This window comes from Gekko japonicus, unplaced genomic scaffold (assembly GCF_001447785.1).
Source record: "Gekko japonicus isolate JY-2015 unplaced genomic scaffold, Gekko_japonicus_V1.1 scaffold1787, whole genome shotgun sequence".
Taxonomy (NCBI): Eukaryota; Metazoa; Chordata; class Lepidosauria; order Squamata; family Gekkonidae; genus Gekko; species Gekko japonicus.
In genome coordinates this window covers 24,501-44,370 of record NW_015174893.1, presented here as the reverse complement: position 1 = coordinate 44,370, position 19,870 = coordinate 24,501, and the positions used below count along the sequence as shown (strand labels likewise).

Sequence of the window (19,870 nt, the reverse complement as noted above, 5' to 3'; positions counted from 1 at the left end):
CTGGACTGCTAGAATCTAGCGCCATGTGCCAATCTGCACGTGCACATGGATTCACAAAAAAACAACAAATCAGGCGTGTGGTTTTTCAGCTATTGGGACAGGATTATATTTATTGATTTGCTTACGCTATTTATAGTCTGCCTTTCTCACTGAGACCTGAGGCGGATTAGGCAGATTCGACGTCCAGTCGCTCAAGATTGGTCCGATGTGGCCGTTGACCAATGTGCAGGGCCATGTGGGTGCAGCGACAAAAGATCACACAAAGGATATTGAACCTTTTGCACATACTGTCGTATGGATGGGATGGAACGCAGCAGTAATTGGTGCAGTTTGGTGTAGTGGTTAGAGCGCGGACTCTAATCTGGGAGAACCGGGTTTGACTCCCCACTCCTCCACTTGCAGCTGCTGGTGTGACCTTGGGTCAGTCAAAGCTCCTGCAGAGTGCAGGGGGTTGGACTAGATGACCGGCAAGGTCCCTTCCAACTCTAACATTCTATGATTCTGTGATTCTATGAACTAGGGCCAGGGCTTTTTCGGTGGCAGCTCCACTCTGGTGGACTGAGCTCCGAGAAGAGACCAGGGCCCTGCGGGGCCTGTAAAATGGAGCTCTTCCACCAGGCCTTTGGAGCCGCCACCACTCGTACCACCGCGACTCCTACCACCACTACCAACAACTGACATCTTATGTTGGTAGAGCCCCGATCCGCTGGATCCCTTCATTACTGCCTGAGCTAATCACCCTAGATGGGCAGGATAAAAATCTAATAAATAAATAAAGGATCTAAAGGAGAAAATCTGTCCATTTTTGGCTATGACCCAGAATAACTAAATGAGTTATCAGCTAAATAGCTAATAGCTCAATAAAACCTCTATGTTCAGAGGCATTCTATCTCTGAGTATGAGGTGATGGGGCTAAGCAGGAAAGGATGACATTTTCTTCCTGGTAGACTGAATCAACAGAATTCCAAACTGGAAGGAGGTGCGATTTTATGCAACAGGGCTGACTCCCAGGAGAGCGTTCTTAGGACTGCAGCCAAGTGCTCTTGTGCCATTAAGAGCTACGTGACAATAACAAATTATTTTCTTGTCACGGAGCCGGGCTGGAGAAAGCACCTGTTACTGATCCACACAGCTTGGAGGCAATGGAGACTTGGGGCGATTCTGCATGGAGCATTCGCTCCGCATTTTCTCAACTGGGAGGAAAAGGTGCAGCTCAAAACCACTTTCAGATACCCCGGGGGCAACACTGTACTGACTGCAAAGTCACCCCTGAACGGTCATAAATCTATGCAGAAGGTACCATAAATCCCGATGATCAAAGAACACAAAAGCGGCATGGATCAGACTTCCATGATCAAAGGAAGTGAAACCAGCATGCACTGCGGAGGGGAATTCCTGTTCCAACGTGGGTTTCATAAAACAATGGAGGGAAAAGCCAGTGCAGAATCACCCTCGGTCTGGAAAGAGGGTGGCACCGTGATCGTTGCTATTTATATCGACGCAGAAGACAGATAAAGAGAAAGTTTATTCTGGATTTCTGTTACATTTTAACTTGGGGGGGAAAGGAGAGGTGGAAGTATTAGGAGAGTCCTGAGGATAGGGCTGTCCTTCATTCAGTGGAGTCAGAGGATGAGCCAAGCAGTACACATCAAAGGAACAAGAGGCTTTCCTTCTGGTTTGTAGGAAATATTTATGCAATCACGGATTGCGACTTTGAGCTTAATTGCATGGAGGTTAAAGGGTATGCATGACAAAAGGAAATGGATCTGAATGGAGACTATCTGTCCATTCTGAACCGTAATAGCTGAGTGTTGTTGCTGTTGTTTTGCCATTAAATCACGGCTGAGTTACGGCAACCCTGTGGGGTTTTCAAGGCAAGAGACATTCGGAGTGGTCTGCCATTGCCCGCCTCCCCATCACGACCCTGGTATTGCTTGGAGGTCTCCCATTCAAATACTAGCCAGGGCCGACCTTGCTTAGCTTCCGAGATCTGATGACAGCAGGCTAGCCTGGGCTATCCAGGTCAGGGCAATAGCTAAGTAGAGCCTCCATTTTCAGAGGAACTCTATCTCTGAATATTGGATGGTGGGACAAGCATTAAAAAAAATGACTTTTGCTTCCTGGCTGCATCTGGTAGGCAGCCCCTGCAACAGAATTCCAAACGGGTCCCCTGAGTTCCTGTTTTGGAACACAGAACCAGTCAGCTGACAATGATTAATGGCTGTAATAGCTAAATGAAACCTCCATGTGCAAGGGCAGTGTACCCCTCAGTGCTGACGCCTTCATTCCCTGTTTGTGCACTTGGCAGGAGTGAATAAACCCAGGAGAACTCAGAAGTAAATAAGCCTGATCCCGCAAAGTTGTTATTATCTCCGACGACTTCCGTTTTGTCAAATGGTGTCACCAGATCTTTCCACCCATTTCTTGAATGCCCCTTGCTGGGTTCGGTGTTAGTTGGCTGCAACTTGATGGTGCTTTATACACACAAACAATAAATGTCTTCTGTACTAATTTTCAACCTCCCTCTTTCCCCAAACTGGGATAGGTTGGTCTTTATCACGTGGAGGAAACCAGAGGTGGGGAAAACCTTCACCAGAACTCCCCTTCAAGGTGCATCAGCTGCCGAGCCCTGCCCTTTGTTCAGGAACCGAGTGTTATTCAGCGCTTGCTGAAGCTAACAGCTCTCTGACCAGCTCGACTCCAAATTCTAATTAGAGGCAGACTTTAATTAAAGCTAACTCGATGATGTAACGACTGGCATTTGCAGTCGGTCCTAAGGAGCACCGTGTTGTACTTCCAGAAAGACTGGAATGTTGCCTTCCAGGAAAGATGGCTGCCAGCCACGACCGTGTTTTGACGGGTTGCACCCTGTTTATCCTCGCCCTTTATCATCTTGTGCTAGACAGCCCCGGAATTTGGCAATTGGTGAGGAATTATTATGGGACGAGTATGAAAAGTGGCTGCCAGGGGCAGAGGGGAAGTGCATCCAGATGCACAGCGTCAACAAATCCCTCTACTTCCTGTTGAGGACCAGGGAATCTACCGTGGCCCAGAGTGGGCATAGAAGGTCCCTGTTTTCTCAATCATGGGTGGGACTGGAGACTGGGATCTTGCGATGAGCTCACGCGCTTTCGTCTTCCTTCTCTTCCTGGGGATTCTCCGCCACTATTTTTTGAGCTAGCTGCAGTTGGCATTTGGTGTGCAAATGAGAATTCACAAACTCACACTGAACTGTGCAGCTAACCAGCGATTGCAGCTAACTGTGGTTTCCCATAGCCCTAGCTAGTCATTCAGCTAGGGGCCTGTGTCCAGTGTTCCCTCTAGGCCAGTGGTGGCGAACTTATGGCACAGGTGCCAGAGGTGGCACTCAGAGCCCTCTCTGTGGGCACGCGTGCCATCGCCCCAGCCAGGCCCAGACCATCATTTAAAGTGTCGAATTCTCTGCCAAATAATTTTAAGTAAATGAAAGCATTTGGGATTGCTTTCCTTACTTTGTCTGGATCATCTTAAGTTAATGTATGAGTTGTTTTTCCTAAAGTAAAACCTCAGTATACAGGTTAAATTGCCGTGTTGGCACTTTGCGATAAATAAGTGGGTTTTGGGTCGCAGTTTGGGCACTCGGTCTCTAAAAGGTTCGCCATCACTGCTCTAGGCGGAGTTAGTGTGAGCTAGCTCACAGGTTTTTAGCCTCCGGCTCACACATTTTTGTCTTCATTCAGGAAGGATGGCTCCAGAGCAGACTCATTTACGCAGGAGCCAAATCGCTCGCTCACAACTTTAATGCCAGGAGCTCACAAAGCAGAGTTTTTGCTTTGAAGGTCATTGATTCACAGGGTCGCCATAAGTCAGAAGCGACTTGACGGCACTTGACACATGTATTAGAACAATGCACCTGTATAAAGGTAAAAGTTCCCTTGCTCGAAAGCTAATCGAATCCGACTCTAGGGTTGCGGTGCTCATCTCCGTTTCAAAACCGAAGAGCCAGCGCTGTCCGAAGACATTTCCGTGGTCATGTGGCCGGCATGACTAAACACCAAGGTGCATGGAACGCTGTTACCTTCCCACTGAAGTGGTACCTATTTATCTACTTGCAATTTCTTGCTTTCGAACTGCTAGGTTGGCAGGAGCTGGAACTAGAGACAGGAGCTCACTCCATCATGTGGCACCCGGGTCTTGAACTGCTGAACTACTGACCTTCCACAGCCTGCAGTTCAGCGTCTTAACCACTTGAGGCACCGCAGCTCCTACCTGTATAAAAGGGTGAAGCAAATCTGGACGGCAGCAGAGAATAAATCGCACATCTTAGAAAAATAACAGAATGATTCTCAAAGAGGCCAGTTATATTAAAAATGGAACATGAATATCAAAGCCAAAAGCAATAATCAATAGGAGGAAAGGCGGCATGGCATAGCCTGGCCTCATCAGATTTCAGAAGCTAAGCACGGTGGGTACTTCGACAGGGGACCCGCCAAGGAAGGCTCTGCAGAGGAAGGCCATGGCAAACCACCTCCCTGCTTCTCACTTGCCTGGAAAGCCCTTGCTGGGGTCACCCTAAGTCGGCTACGACTGGACAGCATGCACATATGTATTTATGGAGCAATGATTGGCGAGGGAACACAGACAAACATCTGGGGGAGGGAAGAAGGGAAGACCAAAACAGAGGAACCACCACCAAGAAGGCCCCGTCTCTGTTCAGTGCCCACCTTACCCTTGAAGATGAAGAGCAGTCTCAAGCTGAAGCTTGATCAGTGGGTTTGAAGGGGGAGATGATTGTATATTTATTTAAAACATTTATTAGCCACCTTTCTTCATTAATGAGTTCGAGGCAGCTCAGAAACATCGATAAAACACATAGAATAAAATACTTTAAACACATAAAACCAAAATTTAAAATCACTACTCAGAACTGCTACTAAACTTAACCAAGGTAAAGGCAAAGGTTTCCCTTGCTCTGCCCCCAGTTTTCCCATGTATGGCCGTGGCCCCGCCCCCAGCGTGCCTGGCGTGCCCGCGTCACTTCCGGGTGACGCGCACGTCGGGGTGGAGTTCCCTCTGGGGCCCGATCCGGCGGCGCTGGGGAATGGGCCTCTGGGGCGGGGGTTTCCCCGCTCCCAGGGGGGACTTGGGATCCCTATTCCGGCCTGCAGTTCAGCGTCTTAACCACTGAGCCACCGCAGCCTAACCAACTCAACTGAGCCACCGCAACTTAACCAAATGCAGTCCTAAATTTTAAAAAAGTCTTCAACTTCCTTATAAAGATCTAAAGTGAGGGGGCCAGGTGTACCTCCTTGGAGAGGCTGTTCCACAATCGTGGGGCTGCCACTGAAAAGGCCCTCTCTCGTGCATCCCCACCAAACAAACTCCTCTGAATCGTGGGACAGTCACGAAGGCCTCTCCTTTTGGCCCCAAGAACCCTGGACTCAGACTGTTGAGAGCTGTAAAAATAAGAACCTGCACTTTCCAGAATGGGGCTTAGAAATGGATTAGCAGCGAGAGTTCAGACCAGTCAGATGCGCTCTCTGTAGCTCATGTCTGCCCGCAGTTGTCCTGCAGTGTTTCTGAACCTACAGAAATTTCCTGGAAGTTTTCGAAGGTAACAATTCATCATGGCTTGCTCCCCCCCCCAAAAAAAGGTGAATGGGACGCCATTTTGCATGAAGAGAGGAGACCCTACCAAGGGGCTCAGAGCATACAAACTCACAGCATGTTCCCGATCTCCTAATGTTAGCTAGGAGCACTTGGCTCCTGCTAGAACCCTCAGTCTGCCATGAGGTTTGCTGGGGTGTAGTGTGGTATAAACTGAAGCTCAAATACTTTGGCCATAGGAGCGCCAGGTTCAGGCCCCTGCTCGCCCTTGGAAGCTCGCTTGGGTGACTTTCACTCAGCCTAGCCTACCTCATGGGGTCATTGCTCTGAGGATTAAATCGAGGAGAGGAAAATGATGTTGTAAGTCACTTTGGATCCTGTGGTGGAACAGCTCTGATGACCTGTGAGAGCCCTCTGAGGAGTCTAAGCACCAACTGCCATCTTGAGTCTTCACCTGGCAACGTGCCACTCTTCCAGCTCCCCCAACCCACAGAGGGGTTCTCTCACTCACTTTGGTGTGCTGCCACCAGCCAGTCGATTTCAGAATTCCCTACCATAGGGCCAGCACTCCCAATTTCCCATCACATTGCCATTGTAAGGCTCTGTCTAGTGTCCAAGTCTCCCACTACCCAGTGCCTGGTTACCTGGAGGATGGCTCACCATACTTGTGCACTCCCAGGGAACTGGTGATCTTGTAACCAACCAACCCACCTTCCTTCCTTTGGCGCTTGGTGAAGGTCTAAGTAACACAGAGAACAGCTACCAGCATTTAAAATAGTATCCATTAAAAAGAAAAAGTCTACACATGTACTTTGTACAACGTCGGACTGAGCAAGGGACACACAAAAAAGTGTAAACATGCATTCTCCTGTCGCTCAATCCTGTATATGCCCTAGCTGGAGTTATTCTAAGGCACATGTTTTAAGCATAGAAGTTACAGTTGTCAAACTTGGGGCCTCGTTTGCCATGTTCCATCTTCATACCCTGTATCTGAACATTGGAGGGGGTGTGTGCCCGATATGAATGCATGTGTGCTTCGCTTAGCCATTTTGTAACTGTTTTCTCAAGAAGCCTCCCTTTTGGGAAGTATGCAAAATGACCTTGGTTGTCTGTCTTTGCTAGCCAGCCTGTCTTAGATAATATAACTGTAGGATTGCAGGTGGGAGAGGAGGTTAATGGTACACACTGGTTTTATGTGGGCTGACTGGATGTAGTGATAGGATGGGTCACGGGGGGGACTTGTTTGAATCATGTATAATTCCAGAACTGGTACCAGAGGAGTCAGTTCTGACACAAGTAGTCATAGCTTGAAACATGCACATCTCCCAATAAACAAATCACTCTCCAGAGAGTATTGTTGAGAGTACGTTTGTTCAAGAGTCTGACAACTGTGTTCTAAAAGCTTCCCATTACCTTGGAGCCTTTGTGCAGGCAGTCAGCTCTTTATCTGTTCCATGTGACAATGGCAGCTATCCAGGCAGAGCCCAGGTATGAGAACACCTTCCTCCAGATGGAATCAGCCCAAATGGACCTGCAAAATGCACCCCATTAGCCTCTTGTCCAGGGAATCTCTCTCTCTCTCTCTCTCTCTCTCTCTCTCTCTCTCTCTGTGGGTCAAAGGTCTTCTTCCTGGGGTGGGATCACCAGGAAGATCCTATCTAGCTTTCTACCTTCCTAGTCTCTGTCACTTCCTGGGTGTCCAGATTAGTAAAGGCCATTTCATTGTCTTTGGCTGGGACGGCCATTTGCATTTACAAAGCTTTGGTTTCTTGGTGCTTGCTAGAGCCGTTGACACGATGGGTGATACTTGGGGGAGTAACTGGCTCGAGGGACATCCACTTAGCCTTGATCAGGGCGAGGGCTTTTTCAGCCCTCACCCCAGCCTGGTGAAACATGCTCCCATTTGAGACCAGGGCCCTGTGGGACCTAGTACAGTTCCACATGGCTTGTAAAACTGAGCTGTTCCGCCAGGACTTTGGTTGAGGCAATGGGTGTTCAATCCATTCTGGGCCCCTCTGTCCTGTCCATGGCGCTGTCCATGACGTTTTTCCAGTCCCGTCCCCTGCTGTCCTGGATATTACTTGGGCACTGGAATTTCCTGGGGTAATTATTCCACAAGGCATGGGTTTCGGTTTTATCTGTTATTGCTGTTTACTAATATGCTGTCGAAGGCTTTCACAGCCGGAGTTCACTAGTTGCTGTAGATTTTCCGGGCTGTACGGTCTTGGCATTGTAGGACCTGACGTTTCGCCAGTAGCGGTGACTGGCATCCTCAGAGTTACAACACAGAAAGATGGAGTACTCTCTGTGTCAAGGTGTTTTATTTATTGTTTTATTTATTGCTATTTATTGTTTTATTGTTTGTTGGTTTTATGTTGCGAGCCACCCTGAGTCCATTTTTGGGGTAGGGCAGGGTATAAGTTTAATAAATAAATAAATGATTTCCCCTTTCCTGCCCATCTTCTGCTAATAGGGAAAAACTTTTTAAACCAAGTGTGCAGATGGTGTGTTGTCACACCCAAATCTTGTGATAAAATGCATTTCTCGTCAGTTCCCCATCGGGGACAAAAGCAGGGTATAATTATCTAAATAAATAAGATCGAGGAAGAGGGGGAACCAGAGAGCTACCTGTTGGAAGGGCAGGACAAAAATGTGATTGACGGACAGGCAAGGTTCTCGTGAATTCCCTTCCCAGCTCTCACCCTGCAAATTCTCCCATTTAGGGGGGGGGGCGTTTTCCCATGGTTGGCGTTCTGTGGGCAAACCACAGCTTGTCGACCCATTTATTTATTTATTTGGAATGTTTTTCAATGCCCCATGTTTCTCTTGGCAGAGTCAGGGGCCCAAGGCGGGTGTCGACTGTGGCCACAATACAAAAATCATCCTCTATTAATTAAGACGCGTAATTAAAAGCAGGTAATTAAAACGGTTGAGCCAGAGCCTATTCATGCCACCCCACGGGCTTTTCGAAATAGTCCTGTTTGATGGCCACACCAGAAGGCCCCTGGGATAGGTGCCTCTGCCTCAACCCTTCCAGGAGGCTGTTCCAGGGAAGCGGGGCTGCTGCAGAAAACCGTCACGGACCATATCACTGGCAGTGCAAGGACTGTTAGGAGACGCTGTTGGGAGGAGCGTGATGGCCTAGTTCTTAAGGACTGTTAGGAGACACCGTTGGGAGGAGCGTGATGGCCTAGTTCTTACCTTGGTTTTTGGCCCAGACTAGCCCGATCTCATCCGCTCTTGGAAGCTAAGCAGGGTCGGGCCTGGTTATAATTTGTATGGGAGATAGGGTTGCCAACCCCCCCCGGTTTGCCAGGGGGAGGGTTCTACCCGCCGCCAACACCCCCAGCCACCCATCTCTCTCCCTTTAAGGGTGGGCAACCCGTGTTTCATCCCAAGCGCGAACTCCGCAAGCTTGCAGGGAAAAGCCAGCTTCGTTCTTAAAAGGGAAACGCAGCTTCTCTTAAAGGGGAAACGCCGGCTGCCGGCTACTTTAAGTGCAGGGAACTGCTGTTTCTGGAGATCCGGCGCACGACCGGGTGGGGGGCCTGCATACGTCCCCAACGTGATGCCATCATGTTGGGGATGCCCCACCCCTTCCAGGAACGCCCCCAAAGTCCCCCGCTGGGGGTGGAAGATGGACTTGGCAACCCTAATGGGAGACCACGGAGGAAGTCAAGGGTTGCTACAGAGAGGCAGGCCATGGCAGAGCCACCTCTGAACATCTTTCGCCTTGGGCGGCAGACGTCCCCAACATGACGTCATCACGTTGGGGATGCCCCACCCCTTCCAGGAACGCCCCCAAAGTCCCCCGCTGGGGGTGGAAGATGGACTTGGCAACCCTAATGGGAGACCACGGAGGAAGTCAAGGGTTGCTACAGAGAGGCAGGCCATGGCAGAGCCACCTCTGAACATCTTTCGCCTTGGAAACCCCAAGAGAGGAGACGGCTGAAAGGTGATACGATCACCGTCTTCACGTACTTGAAGGGCTGTCCTGTAGAGGATGGGGCAGAGTTGTTTTCTGTTGCCCCAGAAGGTCGGACCAGAACCGATGGGTCGAAATGAAATCAGAAGAGTTTTCGGCTAAACGTGAGGAAGAACCTCCTGACAGTTCGAGCGGTTCCTCAGTGGGACAGGCTTCCTTGGGAGGTGGTGGGCTCTCCTCCTTCGGAGGTTTTCAAACAGAAGCCAGGTGACCACCTGACAGCCATGTTGATTTTGTGAACTTAGGCAGATCGTGAGGGGGAGGGCGGGAAGGGTCGCCTCAGTGCTTAGTTCTCCTGGCCCTTTCTTACACGCCCAGGGAAATGCCGATTGCCACTTTGGGGTCTGTTGGACGTTCCAGACGCGATGTCCCCTGTCTCAGACCTCCAGACTGAGTGGCAAGAGAGGCTAGATAGCTAGACAGGCACACTGACCTTTCTTCCTGCGTCTACTCTTCTGCCACTGCCCTCTTTGAAATGCAGATTGTTTTCTCAGGGATCAAATCCACCTTTCCTGCTCCTCTCTCACTCTGAATGAAGACTGGCTCTCCACCTGCAGGCACCAAGAGAGGGACACGCCGTCCTCTCTTGGCCCCGTGAGGCAGATGGGCCTCTCGCCATCTGCCACCATCCTTTAGCTAGTAGGTTAGTAATCTGTCAGTCTCTGCTCTTTCCTGCCCAAAGTGTATTTCTCAAATAAAGAGAAAGTATTTCTCTTCTAAACTTGCAGTTTGGCTCTGTGTAGCTTTGTAAACTGAGTAACCTGCTGAGGTGACGCTCCTGCGTTTGTAGCTTTATTTAAGCACTCTGCTAACTAATGGTGACTGGACTAACCACACCAGTTAACCTCAATAGGGCCAGGAAGCAATTGTTCTCCAGGCCAGTTTGGCCAGGGATCCTGGGAGGTTTTTTGTTATCTTCTGGGCACGGAACAGTGATCACTGGGGGTGTGCGGGGGGGGGAGGTATTTGTGGGTTTCCTGCATTGTGCAGAGGGTTGGACTAGGTGACCCTGGAGGTCCCTTCCAACTCTATGATTTATGCCAGTTGCGACTGGACAGCACTTTCCACCACCACAACCACCCTTGGTTTGCAACTTTTGGTTTGCAGCTAACCCTGGTTTGCCTTCAGATGTTCTGAGTTCTGAAAAGGGCAGGGGTTATTCTCTTGAGGAGTTGGGATCTAGCAAGAAGGAGGAAATGGGAGACCACAGCATGCTCCCATCCTAACCACGGAAAGGTGACAGGCAATATTTTGTCTGTCCCAGTGGAAAGGCCATGAGGTCAACTCCACGGGAAGATCTGGACCTGGTTCGGGATAGAAGAGTGGAAACCAGAGCTGAGCCGGCCTCTTCTGCTGCTCCTGCCGGTTCCAGTAAGGCCCACGCAGCAGGGAAACATCTTTGTGAATTGCACATGTAGGGAGCCACGCCAGTCCTAAATAAAATCCCCAAACAAAAGCTGCTTCATACCTTTTCTCAACAGCAACCACAGTGGGGGGTTTTTTTGGGGGGGAGATTTTGGAGGTGGAGCCTGCGGGGGGCAGGGTTTGGGGCATAATGCCACAGACTCCAGCTTTCAAAGTGGCCATTTCCTCCAGGCGGGAGATCTCCAGCCACCACCTGGAGGGTAGAAGCCAAAAACGAGGTATCACGGGAGAAAACGGAATACCAAAAACAACATTTGTGACAAAAATAATGAAGAGCCAATAAAGATAAGTTGCAAAAACGTTTACTGTAGTAATTCTGTAAAAAAAATTTCTTCTATAATCGCTCACACGCAACGAATACTGCGCAATAAAAACAATTCGTTTCACAATATTTGCTTTTTCTGAGCGTGTAGCAATCCCAGTTCTTATCAATTGCTACTTATCAACTCTTGAAGGAAACATTCCATGTTGGTAGCAATCAGCGGTGGAGACTTTATGTTTGGCTTTGAGAATCCAGCTAATACATTGTGAAGACCTTGGGTTCTGTTATTCCTTCAAGAGTTGATAAGTGGAAATGGATAAGAATTGGGATTACTACACGCTCAGATAAAGCAAATATTGTGAAACGCTGTTTTCACTCCGCAGTATTCGTTGCGTGTGAGCAATTATACAAGAAAATTTTCTACAGAATTACTACAGTAAATGTTTTTGCAACTTATCTTTATTGACTCTTCGTTATTTTTGTCATGGATATTGTTTTTGTTATTCCACCACCTGGAGGGTAGCAACCTGACTGAGCAGCATGCCAGCTTCCAAATTCTCTAGAATGTTTCGTCTGGCTGGATGCTGTTAAAAGGGGGAGAGGGGGAGAAAGCAGATCTCTCCAGTCATGATCTTAAGACCTGACATGTTACCTTTTTTTTTTTTTAAATGGTGCCATCCTATAACAGGAGAGCCAGTTTGCTGCAGTGGTTAAGTGCGCGGACTCTAATCTGGGAGAACTGGGGTTGATTCCCCACTCCTCCACTTGCAGCTGCTGGATGACCTTGGGCAAGCCATAGTCCTGTCAGAGCTGTCCTGGAAAAAGAGCAGTTTCTGTCAGAGCTCTCTCAGCCTCGCCTACCTCACAGGGTGTCTGTTGTGGGGAGGGGAAGGGAAAGGAGTTTGTAAGACTCTAAGACTCTGAATGAAGGGCGGGGTATAAATCCAGTCTCTTCTCTTCTTCTTCTAACAGGCAGGGGGTGGGGTGCAGGGGAGGCTATTTGGATTTCCCCCGGCAACCAACATTTTCTTGGCTAGGCCTGCCGAGAACCTGGACGGTGAGCAGGGGACAATTGTGATGGCGCTGATCCCAGCCTAAAGGCGGAAAGCAAAACTGGACCATTGGGGAATGCCCAGGTCATAATCTGACCTGATTAAAAAGAGGCTGAGGCCTGCGGTACTCCCTCTGTGGCTGGCAGAGAGCCACATTTGCCATTACCATAAACCCAAAGAGCCGCATGCCTAGCGGTATGCCTCACCTGTCTTCCAGTCCCCCTGGCAGTAACTGTTTCAGCGTGGGAACCACTGAACAGTTTCGAGCCCCACAGGTAGATGGCCGTGTCCCCTTCCGAGGACATTGGGGAATGGTGCTCAGAGAAGCCAGCGGTGTCATGTCAAAGAGCGATATGTGGACCCCCATGCCACGGAGTGAGTCTTGCCAAGCTAGGCACATTCAGGGAGGAGACGTCTCTCGGTAGCTATGGACAACGATAAAGGGAACCTCCTTATTCCAAGGAAGCACACCTTTGGTTGTGGGGATCCGCTTGTATGAGAGGACTGCGGCCTTCTTTCTCTGTTTGTGGACTCTCCTAAGGGAACTGAGGAAGAGATTTCAAGGTTAATACCAGGCATCAAAACCAGTTTGGTGTAGTGGTTCAGAGTGGCAGACTCTAATCTGGAGAACCAGGTTTAATTCCCCCACTTTTCCACATGCAGCCAGCTGGGGGACCTTGGGTCAGTCACAGTCTCTCTCAGCCCCACCTACCTCACAGGGTGTCTGTCGTGGGGAGAGGAAGGGAAAGGAGTTTGTAAGCCGCTTCGAGACTCCGAGTGAAGGGCGGGGTATAAATCCAATCTCCTTCTCCTCCTCCTCCTCCTCCTCTTCTCCTTCTATCTTGGCTTTAATTTGTTTTAAGTAGGTTTCTAGCCCTTAAGGTGAGCAAGGTAGCTCTGAAAAGCAATGGTTAGTCAAACCTCAGGAAAAGCAGAGTGGGGTGGGGGGTGGGGGATGAACAAGATTCCCCGTCATCCAGGTGTGCACGGCATACGCCAACTCTCCCTGTTGCCCAGGGACAATACCTACTTTCCTGGTCCCTGCCCCTGGTAAACCAGTCTCTCTATTTTTGCCTTCTGGAGATGCCTAGTTAACATTTTGCAAGCCGGCATTATTAGCTTTTGTCCTCCTCCAGGGTGCCGCTCCCCACCCCCCCGGGGGGCCCCTGGGAGTCAGGTCTCCTTCTGAAGAATAGGATGCATTTGCCCTTGCGCAAGGGTACATGCATGCACATGAGCACGGAGGAGTGCGTGGCAAGCGGCCTGGTTTTGTGTCCCCTGCAGCTGCACATGTTTTGCAACGGTGGCGACAGATTGTAGGACAATTAGGATTTTTCAAGCGTATCTTTAAAACCGAAAAGAACAAAATACCCGCCCTGCTTTTAAATCAGCAAAGGAGAGGCGGTTGCAAGGGAAATGTATACAGCAGGTGGGGGAGAGCTTTTGAAGAAGAAGAGATTAGGTTTATACCCCGCCCTTCGCTCGGAGTCTCAGAGCGGCTTACAATCTCCTTTCCCTTCCCCCTCCCCACAACAGACACCCTGTGAGGTGGGTGGGGCTGAGAGAGCTCCTTCGAGGACTGCTTGTGAGAGAACAGCTCTGAGAGAACTTTTGACTGACCCAAGGTCACACCAGCAGCTACATGTGGAGCAGTTTTGGTCACCACACCTTAAAAAGGATATTATAGCTTTGGGAAAAGTGCAGAAAAGGGCAACTCGAATGATAAAAGGGTTGGAACACTTTCCCTATGAGGAAAGGTTAAGGCGCTTAGGGCTCTTTAGCTTGGAGAAACGACGACTGAGGGGTGACATGATTGAGGTTTATAAGATTATGCATGGGAAAGAGCAGGTAGAGAAAGATGTACTTTTCTCCCTTTCTCACAATACAAGAACTCGTGGGCACTCCATGAAATTGCTGAGCAGTTGAGTTAGAACGGATAAAAGGAAGTACTTCTTCATCCAAAGAGTGATTAACACATGGAATTCACTGCCACAGGAAGTGGTGGCGGCTACAAGCATGGACGGCTTCAAGAGGGAATTAGATAAGCATATGGAGCAGAGGTCCATCAGTGGCTATTAGCCACAAGGTATAGATAGGGACTTTGGAGCAAGAGATGCTCTGTCTTCTTGGTGCTTGGGGGGGTCAACAGTGGGAGGGCTTCTAATGTCCTGGCCCCACTGGTGGACCTCCTGATGGCACCTGGTATTTCTGGCCACTGTGTGACACAGAGTGTTGGACTGGATGGGCCATTGGCCTGATCCAACATTGGCATCTCTTATGTTCTTATGAGTGGGGGATCGAACCCAGTTCTCCCAGATTAGAGTCCGTGCTAAGGAGTAGTCTTGGGAGGAGGGGTTCTGGCAGTGCTCCTTGTCAAGTAGAGGCTGTGGCTCAATGGTAGAGCATCTGCCTTGTGTGCAGAAGGTCCCAGGTTCCATCCCCGGCATCTCCAGTTAAAAAGGACCAGATGTGCAAGACCTGCCTGATACCTTGGAGAGCTTCTTTCAGTCAGAGCAGGGGCTGTGGCTCAGTGGTAGACCATCTGCTCTCTATTCAGAAGGTCCGAGGTTCAAGCTGAGTAGACAATACCGACCAGTGGTCTAGGCTCAATATAAGGCAGGCTCACGTCGTGGAAACAGAGGTGTTATGAGCAGGTCTCTACTTTCACCTCTGAAACGTTGGAGGGGATGCACATGAAGGGGCCTTCTACTGAACTGGTCCATCAAGGTCATTCTTGTTAACTCAAGACTGGCAGTGGCTCTCCAGGGTCTCAGGGGGACATCTTTCCTATTCACTGCCACAGGAAGTGGTGGCGGCTACAAGCATGGATGGCTTCAAAAGGGAATTAGATAAGCATATGGAGCAGAGGTCCATCAGTGGCTATTAGCCACAAGGTATAGATAGGGGCTCTGGGGCAAGGGATGCTCTGTCATCTTGGTGCTTGGGGGGGGGGGGTCAACAGTGGGAGGGCTTCTAATGTCCTGGCCCCACTGGTGGACCTCCTGATGGCACCTGGTATTTCTGGCCACTGTGTGACACTGAGTGTTGGACTGGATGGGCCTTTGGCCAGCGCTTTCTAGGCATGAGACAACACACGACCACTGAAGAAGGCTTAAATCATCTTTATTCAACTTCACACGCATTAGAAGATTATGTACTCACAATAGCTGGGTGGGAAGTTACATCTTGTGATCTAGGTTAGTTCAATAGCCGCAGTGAGAAAGAGATGGGCTTCCCCTCTCCTTGCCGTAAGGGTTGATGAACAAAGAAAAACGGAAAAGAACCATAAAGTCAGGAAATTGCCCTTAATGAGCCAGTCAGATGGAAGCGTCTGGGGCCTCTAACTTCAAACTACAATTCCCAGGAGCACCGAGTCTTAAAGATACAGCACAGTTTTACTAAACTACAGACACTGCTGACTGGGGCTGCACAGCGTATCTTATGTTCTTATGTACTGCCCGGTCCTTTTAGCTGCAGATCTAGATCCGAGTCCGGTAACACCTTGGAGACCAACAAGGTTTTCAGGGTATGAGCTTTCGAGCGTCAAAGCTCCCTTCATCAGATACGAGTTGGGAAGAGGCAGGGACCAAGGGGGCTTTGCCTCTCAAAAGCTCATATCCCTAAAATCTTGTTGGCCTCTAAGGTGCTACTGGACTTGAATCTGGCTCCTCTATAGCAGACCAAGATGGCCACCCTCTGAAATTTAGAACATAAGAACGTAAGAGGAGCCATGTTGGACCAGGCCAGTGCGCCCTCCCCCAGTCCAACACTCTGTGTCACACAGTGGCCAAACCCCAGGTGCCACCAGGAGGTCCACCAGCAGGGCCAGAACTTCAGGAGCCCTCCCATGCTTGCCCCCCCCAGAACACACAGCATCACTGCCTCAGACATAAGAACATGAGGGAAGCCAATGTTGGATCAAGCCAATGGCCCATCCAGTCTAACACTCTGTGTCACACAGTGGCCAAAACCCAGGTGCCATCAGGAGGTCCACTAACAGGGCCAGAACTCCAGAAGCCCTCCCACTCTTGTCCCCCTCAAGCACCAAGAACAGAGAGCATCACTGCCTCAGACATAAGGATATAAGAGAAGCCATGTTGGATCAGGCCATTGGGCCATCCAGTCCAACACTCTGTGTCACACAGTTGCCAAAACCCAAGTGCCACCAGGAGGTCCACCAGCAGGGCCAGAACTCCAGAAGCCTTCCCACTGTGGACCCCCAAGCACCCAGAATATCACTGCCTCAGACATAAGAACATAAGGGAAACCATGTTGGATCAGGCCAGCGGGCTATCCAGTCCAATACTCTGTGTGACACAGTGGCCAAAACCCAGGTGCCACCAGGAGGTCCACCAGCGGAGCCAGAACTCCTCCCACTGTGCCCCCCCCCAAGCACCCAGAATATCACTGCCTCAGACATAAGAACATAAGAGAAGCCATGCTGAATCAGACCAATGGCCCACCCAGTCCACCAGTGGGGCCAGAACTCCAGAAACTTAGCTGGAGGTGCCACTGACTGAATCCAGGCCCTTCTGCGTGTCAAGCAGATGCTCTAACACTGAGCCACGGTCTTTCCCCGATGGCACTCGGTGCTGACCCACCTGCCATGGCTGTTGTCTGGCTTGCATCCCAAAGCGCCATATAAATGCAAGAGGTATGTTTTTATTAGTCCTTTTTGAGGAGGGCTTTCGCAAACCCGGGTGGCATCAGTTTCAGCAGAGACGCGCTTGACCAGTTTGCAGGATGGCAGTTTTGTGAAATGTGGAGTATCCCTCAAAATGTCTAACGCCTGAGCCATTTGCCCTGCCCTGCGTGCTGGCTCTCTTCACCCCGTAAATCATGCCGCAAGTCGAGTCTGGGGAAGAGTCATCACCAATTAGCACCAGAGAGCAAAGCTAATTAGAAGTCGCAACTCTCTTCTTTTCCTTCCTGGTTGGGGGGGGGGGGAGGTAGCCACATCCTTTGGAAGACATGTTAGAACAGAACTCCCCTGAAAAGTTGGGTACCCGTAGGACAGCTCAGCGGGAAAGAAGAAGTAAAAGTAGGTTTTAATAGCCTGCTTTTCTCTAACTTAAGGAGTCTCCAAGTCAGTGTTCTCTCTAAGCTGAGTTAGTGTGAGCTAGCTCACAGTTTTTTAGCCTCCGGCTCACACATTGTTGGTTGGCTCCAGAGCAAACCAATTTACCAGGAGCCAAATCACTCGCTCACAACTTCAATGCCAGTAGCTCACAAAGTAGAATTTTCGCTCACAAGACTCCACAGCTTAGAGGGGGCATTGCTCCGAGTGGCTTACAATCGCCTTCTCTTCCCCTCCCCCCATCAGGCACTTTGTGAGACAGGTGGGGTTCAGAAAGTCCTGAGAGAAACTGTGACTGGTCCAAGGTCACCCAGCTGGCTTCATGTGGAGGCGTGGGAAATCACACCCGGCTCATCAGATTAGAGTCTGCCGCTGTTAACCTCTACACCACCCTGGAAGAAGAGTGTGTCCTTCCAACTGATGTCCACCCAGTAGAGTGTTTAAATGCAAGGGTCTAGTCCTTTACTTTTTTACAGAGTGAGTGATTAAAATGTGGAGTTTGTTGCCAGAGGACGTATTCTTATGGGGTTAACCTGTTTGTGCTGGACCGCTTCAGGCTGCAGATGGGGTCTCGTATGACTGAATGGTCCTCTGAACTAAAAGAAGTTATCCCTGCATGCAGAAAGCTAGTGTATCATAGAGAAATCTCAGCTAGATGCCCACCCCTGAGATGCTAGTTCTCTCTGTGCTGGGCAGGGAGTTCTGTTTACAGCAGCTTTCAGCCATGTGAGCCTGCAGTTCCTTTCCTTCCCTGGGATGACCTGGGGTGCCGCATCCATCCTGAAGCATGTTCCCTGCACAGCAGAGCAGTTTATGTAACAACGTCCTGCTTCGGGGTGAGGGAGACCTTGTTCTTAAACCTATTGTCCCTCTATACCTAGAGGCTGAGGTCTATTTTCTCTGAGATGGCAAACCTGCATCTGAGCATAAGCACTTTGTACTAAAGACAGTGTCTTGCAAGACTGAATGCTGTGCCATACAAGAATTCCCTGCATGCAGAAAAGCAGAGTGTCAGGAAGAAGGCCGGACAAAAATCCTTTTCTCTGATAGGCTGGATTTCTCCTTGCAAAGATTTTCCTGTATATATTGGCACACAGATGCTTTGCATGCAGAAAACCAGCCTGTCAGGGAAATGGGTTCTTGCTTAGCTTTCCCCCTGACACACTGCTTTTCTATCTGCAGGGATTTTTTAAAAAATGTAGGGCAAATTCCAGTGGGGTGGAAACTTAAAATACTAACAGATGCATTGAAGCATGAGCCGAGCGCTTGAGCTGAGAGCTGGAACATTCCATCATGCGAATTCATACACAAACTTTCTCTATAGATGCTTCCTCAAACCTGGTTTTTGCTGAGGCAGTCAGCCTTTTCCAATTCAGGCCGTAAGAGGACTCGACTGACAGTTCTTCCTCACAAACACATTCCTTGCATATAGAAGAGTAGCAATTGTCCAGCTTCCTCCTTCACATGCTGGATTTCTATGGACAGGGAACGATACCTGTTTGTTTGTTGGAGCTTTTCATCATATCAGCCCTCCTCACACAGTTCTAAATAGTGCAGCCTAGATGGAGCTTTATCGCCTTGCTGAGAATGAACATAAAAACATAAGAGACGGCAATGTTGGATCAGGCCAAAGGCCCATCCAGTCCAACACTCTGTGTCACACAGTGGCCAGAAATACCAAGTGCCATCAGGAGGTCCCCCAGCTGGACCAGGACATTAGAAGCCCTCCCACTGTTGACCCCCCCCCAAGCACCAAGAAGACAGAGCATCACTTGCCCCAGAGCCCCTATCTATACCTTGTGGCTAATAGCCACTGATGGACCTCTGCTCCATATGCTTATCCAGTCCCCTCTTGAAGCTGTCTGTGCTTGTAGCCGCCACCACTTCCTGCAGCATTTTGGTAGATGGCAATAGATTTCTAGATATGGTGACTTTTTTCTTAATTGTGAGGGGCAATTGTGAGCCTACAATGTGGGGAGGGCAGAATAGAAGTCTAATGAAATAAATAAATAAATAAATAAATAACGTCCTGCTTACTGCAATGGGGTTTACTCCCAAGAAAGCCTGCTTTAGGACAGCAGGTTTACTTATTTAATGGGCAAAGGTCAATTTTGATCCGGCTGACATTAAAAGGGCGTGCTCACTTAAATTGCTGCGGCTATTTTGGTTTCGGTTTATACAAGAAAAAAGATGAATATTACCTACTGCTGTGGCTATTTTGGTTTCAGTTTATACAAGAAAAATGATTAATATGACCTATTGCCTCTTCCCAACAAAAGCTTTTGCTTTTAAATGAGCTCCCGCTCGCCACAGAGTTAAAAGCCTTGGCAAAATGCACATCTGCTTAAATTTAATTGAGACTCCATCGGGTAGAGGTTCTTTAACCTCGTGCAAAGTCACTAATCCACAGCTTATTCGTCTGTTTAGCCAGCCTGCCCAGACACGCTCAGGTTCCTGACTTGTGGCCTGCTGAGCAGCCCCGA

The 19,870-nt window shown here is 49.4% G+C and overlaps 1 non-coding gene across 1 annotated transcript; it reads left to right on the top strand.

The window, feature by feature from the left end:
* Window positions 1–14,690: 14,690 nt before the first annotated feature.
* Window positions 14,691–14,762, top strand: TRNAT-UGU. Its single transcript has one exon. It is a non-coding gene; the product is annotated as a tRNA-Thr (tRNA).
* The last annotated feature ends 5,108 nt before the right edge of the window (window positions 14,763–19,870 follow it).